The 6,348-nt window shown below is 39.6% G+C and overlaps 1 non-coding gene across 1 annotated transcript; it reads right to left on the bottom strand.

The window, feature by feature from the left end:
• Positions 1–3,321: 3,321 nt before the first annotated feature.
• Positions 3,322–3,428, bottom strand: LOC115082771. Its single transcript, XR_003854264.1, has one exon. It is a non-coding gene; the product is annotated as a U6 spliceosomal RNA (small nuclear RNA).
• Positions 3,429–6,348: the final 2,920 nt, after the last annotated feature.

The raw sequence follows: 6,348 nt of genomic DNA, 5'->3' as shown, positions 1-6,348 counted from the left end.
AAGGATCAGAAAATTACATCAAACAGATTGAACAATTAAACAAATATACAATTACATCCAATGATTGGGTATAAATAACATGGCTAACTTAGTAGGAACTTGGAGTTTGAGGTAAAGGAGAGAGATAGTACCGAGTGGTAACAGAACAATGTTAATAGCTAAATAATAAAATAAAATAGTAAATACAAATTCTTATAATAAATACAGATGCTTACAGTGGATTTGGTCTTAGTTCTGACCTTTGCTAGGCTATATGCTAACATTTTGTCAGTGAGCAGGGATCTGTGAATGTCATTGTCTTGGTCCAGGGACATTGAGCGGTGAACCCTGCTCCAAGGATCCCTTCCCTTCTCGGTACCAGAAAGCAGACTTGACTTGCCAGTGTCCCTGTGGATAAAGGAGAGCCCTGAGAAGTATAATGTGCAGGGAGAACAGCTGTTGCATGACAGCTAAGATTACCCCATATGCATATTCCTTTAAGCATATCTTGTAAACATGGCAGTTTCTCTGTGTGGCTATAAGTTGCATTCACCTGTTGTCTGTCTGTCTGACAGGATTGTTTCATGTGCCACAGTCCAGCCTTTTTTACACTACTTGCATATTTATGCAATGCTTGCATATCTATCCTTTTGTGCCTGTATCTGTGTGCTCTGTCATTCTTTCAATTCAGTTTTTTCTGGGCATGGTTCACTGTTGCACACGTATTTATTATTTATTTACAAACATTTGATATTCTGCTTTTTTCTTAGAATGGTCTCAAAGCGGATTACGATCAAATTGCAGTAGATTAACAGGTACATTAGCAATAACAATTGTAGCATTGTGTGCAGTCACCACTGAATCAATGTCTAGACATAGCGGATGTTAGTTTTTTAATAATGAATAGGCTGGGGCAAGGACTGATTGAACAGCCATGCCTGTTTTTTTTTTTTTTCCAGAAAGTGAGGTAGGTTGCTTCAAGGCAAAGGTGTAGTGGTAAATTGTTCCAAGAAACAACACGGAAGCCGATCCAATGTAGCAAGAAAGCAACCATACCAGGAGTAGATTGGTGGTATGAAATTCTTTATTAGTGCAAATTATAGAACACAATTGCCCAACTCAGGCCGAGTTTCACGTTTAAATTTGAAGCCAGAGAGGTTTGAATTATATCCTGGATTCTACTGGGATACCAGTGCACTTTGCATAGAATGGGCTTTGTGTGCTCCTTTGTTTTGGCTCCTACCAGAATTCTTATTGCAGGATTTTGCAAGAGTTGGAGGCATTTCATACAAACTGCGAGATGCCATTCAGTTGTGAATTACAATAGTCAATCTAGCTGGTGATTTGTGTATGAAATATGGTAGCTAGGTTGTATAGATTAAGTTGCATAATTGGTGGATCTGGCTTAGATACATTAAGGAAGTTCTCATCCTTTTTGAGATGTGGGATTCCATTGTGAGGGTTTAATCAAATTGAACCCTGAGGCTTCATGCTGATTCTTTGGGCTAAAGGGGGGTTCCTGACAAAAAGGTAGAGAAAACAGGGGATGACCTTAGTGGCTTAGCCAGAGGAGTTTCGGTTTAGAGGGGTTTAGTTTAAGCTTGTGGTTACTAAGCCATTTGGCTAATGCAGTAATTTTCTCAGTGGATAAGGGTAAACAGTGGAGTGCCTCAGATGATACAAAATTATTCAGAGTAGTTAAATCACAAGTGGATTGTGATAAATATAGGAGGACCTTGTGAGACTGGAAGATTGGGCTTCCAAATTGCAGATGAAATTTAATGTGGACAAGTGCAAGTTGATGCATATAGGGAAAAATAATCTATGCTGTAGTTACACAATGTTAGGTTCCATATTAAGAGCTACAACCGAGGAAAAAGATCTAGGTGTCATAGTGGATAATACTTTAAAATCGTCGGCTCAGTGTGCAGCAGCAGTCAAAAAAGCAAACAGAATGTTAGGAATTATTAGGAAGGGAATGGTTTATAAAACGGAAAATGTCATAATGCCTCTATATCGCTCCATGGTGAGACCACACCTTGAATACTGTGTTACAATTCTGGTTGCTGCATCTCAAAAAATATATAGTTGCGATGGAGAAGGTACAGAGAAAGGTGACCAAAATGATAAAAGGGGATGATGGAACAGCTCCCTACGAGGAAAGGCTAAAGAGGTTAGGGCTGTTCAGCTTGGAGAAGAAACTGCTGAGGGGGGAGATATGATAGAAGTCTTTAAAATCATGAGAGGTCTAGAATGGGTAAATGTGAATCGGTTATTTACTCTTTCAGATAACAGAAGGACTAGGAGGCACTCCATGAAGTTAACAAATAACACATTTAAAACTAATAGGAGAAAATTATTTTTCACTCAACGCACAATTAAGCTCTGGAATTTGTTGCGAAGGGATGTGGTTAGTGCAGTTAGTGTAGCTGGGTTCAAAAAAGGTTTGGATTAGTTCATGGAGGAGACGTCCATTAACTGTTATTAATCAAGATGACTTAGGGAATAGCCACTGCTATTACTGGCATCAGTAGCATAGTATCTACTTAGTATTTGGGTGTTTGCCAGACACTTGTAGCCTGGATTGGCCATTGTTGCTTGATGGACCCTTGGTTTGACTCAGTATGGCAATTTCTTATGTTCTTATGAGATTAGAAATGGAAGAGACTTGGTTGGATACTACTTTGATGCAAAGAAAATGCATACATTGTGCAAATGAAGAGTGAGTACCCTTCTGCTCTTGATACAACCCATTCTTTCTTCTTTTACATTGTCTCTTCTGTGCATTCTAGCTTTTCATTTTTTGGGTATGTTTATAAAATGATATTATTTCTGTTTCATTTTTGTCTGCTTTTATCACTCTTAATCTGTAATGTCTTTGTAGCTTGCTCTTTAAAGGGCCTGATTTCTTTATAATCATGCATGATATACTAGGGTTTAACCTGAAATGGAACTGATAGCCCTACCATCCACTCAGAGTGAAACATTGAACTTTTACTTCCAGATAGCATCCTGCATCTGTATCCCAGGGCTTGATTTCAATATCAAAAACACTCTCCAACAATTCACCCCAGATGAAAACTCAAAACTTTTCTTTTAATAACTTGCAATTTCCCATCTTCCACATAACACCCTCCCACCCCAACATCACAAAAATAGAAAAGTGCCAAAGCAATCAAATAACGCGTCTCCTATTTATCACAGAACTCAGGAACTCCTACGAATGCAGAATGAACAAGGATCATAGAGCTATCCCCCTGAGGGAGATTCCCCCTAGCCTGGAAGCAAGCTCTCAATCGCTGTGCAGAATTAAAAACCTAACCCTCAAAAATGTACAGGCATAAAAATATGAAAGGCTTCACGAATTTGTGTGTCATCCTTGTGCAGGGGCCATGTTAATCTTCTCTGTATTGTTCCAATTTTAGAATATGTGCTGCTGAAGCGAGCACATGAATATCTTTTTATGATAATTGATATTTGCTAAAACTGAAATATCAGTTGATATTCACCCCCATACCCCCCTCAAAGGCCAAAGAGATCTGACCACAGCATGGCTACTAGAACTCTGCTGCTTACATGTTGGATGCACATTTATCTCTTGTTTAAATCCAGGACAACTAAAAAATGCTTAGCAAAGAACAAATTGCCATAATTTTGAACTGGGATACATTGACTCGTGATTTCAACACTATCTTTATGGCTAACTGCTGAAAGACTGCTGTCTCTGTTGTGGTAAATGATGAGGAAGAGTTATTTTTCATAAGAAACTCCTACTCTTTGAGGCATATCCGAACTGGTTTGCACTGAATTTCCAAGTCAGGTCTCATCAAAATTTGACATGAGAAGGATTGAGCAAATCCAAGCTAATCACATAACTTTGGATTTAGATATAAGCAGTGCCAACCTAATCTGAATCACCATCTGAGTCTGGGCAGAGCCAATTCACCTAGCTCTACTATGCCTAATTTACATTAACATGGGAATAAATGAGCACAGCCTTATATCCATGACAATGCATAGGTAAGGTTGTAGAAAATGTTAGAAAAGAAACAAACCCCCCCCCCCCTATCCAAACCACATTGTTCATCCAGTTAGTACAGTCAAATACATATGTATATATGAAAGATTGTTGCAGAAAAAAGAGAAAAAACTGGGATATGGAATTCAATAAGATCTAGGTGCAATTTAATGTGTTGGTCTTAGCTTTCAAAATATTGAAGGGTAAGGGTCCACTGCACTTACGTCAAAAATTGACTTGTTGAACAGCAAGTAGGCTGCAAAGATCACAACAGGCTCACTTACCACCAGTTAAGGCTTTTCACTGTGCCAGGCTTTGTAATGGGATGTTTTCTATGGTCATTCCCAAGATGTAGAATGAGCTGCCTTTAGCACTTAGGGGAGAAGAAGCTCTGTTAACATTTCATAAGAAGTAAGACTTGGCTAATGACTAAAGGTGGCAACTAAAGAAGGGTCTTTGGAGATAGGTTGTGTTTGGGATGCCTGAGGATAGGGAAGACCTGCCCATCTGAGGTGATGACCTGCTGCAAAGGGGTAACTCCAGTGTTATCTTTGGTTAATGAAAAGGACATTAATTTGAGACATCCAGTAGGAAGATTGTTTTGGCTGCCCCTTCCTTCCTGCATTGGAGCAGAGTAAGATACCTGCGTCCAGAGGACAGACTGAGACTGTGATAATCCTAAGTAATTGGGAAAAATTGCTAACCATGAAAGAACTGTAAAGATCCTTGAGGACACCAATCTGGAGTCTTCAGCCCCTGGGGAGAGAGAAAGTTTATTCTCTGTGCAAGGATAGGATTTTTGGCCATCTTTGGAATGGGCTTTCCTGACCAGGTTAGGGGTTACCCTGCCCACCAGGACCTCCATTTCACCTAATCCAGGAGAGTAGCTGGATCCCTTTCCTGCTTGAAAGATTTTTACACAGATAGAGGTGAATACTATAACCAAGGGGAAGAAAGACTATAGAACTGGATAACATATTTATTTATTATCAATCTAATAATTGCCATGTATGCCTCTTTGTAAATGAAATTATAAGGTTGTGGTATTTATCCAAGATGACAGTCAATAAATCAAAAACCTCATGATTAATTTAAATAGATACTTCTATCAATTATATTTGACCATCATAATAGGCATCCTCGTATGGTTCTCTGACCTTATTACTCTGTCATATATTTAATCATCGGTCAATGATGATGACGATATCTTTTTTATATATTTTTTAAATGCTTTTTAACCAAATACCAATTCCCAATGTAATCAAACGTTAAAACTTAGCTTAAGATTTGACGCCATTAATTCTCTTTAACTTTATATGATGCCAAAAAAGCCCGACATGGGTCCATGTTTTGAACGAAATTCGTTCTTTGTCAAGGGCATTGTCAGCTTTGTTGGCGTGTTCGTTTCACATTTACCTTGGCGATATAGTAAACATTTTTCCAGTCAACTTTAATATATCGCCAAGGTAAATGTGAAACGAACACATCAACAACGCTGACAATGCCCTTGACAAAGAACGAATTTCGTTCGAAACATGGACCCATGTCGGGATTTTTTGGCATCATATAAAGTTAAAGAGAATTAATGGCATTAAAACTTAAGCTAAGTTTTAACGTTTGATTACATTGGGAATTGGTATTTGGTTAAAAAACATTTAAAAAACTATATAAAAAAGATATCATCATCATCATTGACCGATGATTAAATATAAGGCAGAGTAATAAGGTCAGAGAACCATACGAGGATGCCTATTATGATAGTCAAATATAATTGATAGAAACGTCTATTTAAATTCATTGTGAGGTTTTTGGTTTATTGACTAACATATTTATTGTACCATCTGAAACTAGTTTATCAATACAGACTTTTATTTTGGACACTAACCCAGTGAATCCAGTGTTTTTATTCATGCATACAGTAATCATAGAGTAGAGAAATTACTCTTCTTCCAGGGATAACCAGGGGAGCACGGTTAGGGATCGGGTTCGTGTCCGGGGGCATGTGGGTGGTCCAGGGCGTGGCCGAGTGCCCCGACACAGCAGCCTGTGTCGGGGCCTGCTGCGCCGGCGCGCGTAAGTTACTACTGCCTGGAGGCAGTAGTAACTTCTCTGATAAAGGTAGGGAGGGGTCTAGATAGGGCTGGGAGGGGGGGTGGGGGGGGGGGGTTAGGTAGGGGAAGGGAAGGGAAGGTGCGGGGGGTAGAAAGAAAGTTCCCTCTGAGGCCGCTTCGATTTCGGAGTGGCCTCGGAGGGAACGGGCAGCGCGCGCAGGGCTCGGCGCGTGCAAGTTGCACAAATGTGCACCCCCTTGCGTGCACCGACCCGGGTTTTATAAGATACGTGCTGCTACA

The sequence above is a fragment of the Rhinatrema bivittatum genome, chromosome 1, assembly GCF_901001135.1.
Source record: "Rhinatrema bivittatum chromosome 1, aRhiBiv1.1, whole genome shotgun sequence".
Taxonomy (NCBI): domain Eukaryota; kingdom Metazoa; phylum Chordata; class Amphibia; order Gymnophiona; family Rhinatrematidae; genus Rhinatrema; species Rhinatrema bivittatum.
Note: the sequence above shows the minus strand (reverse complement) of the source record. Positions and strands in the feature narration are given on the sequence as shown.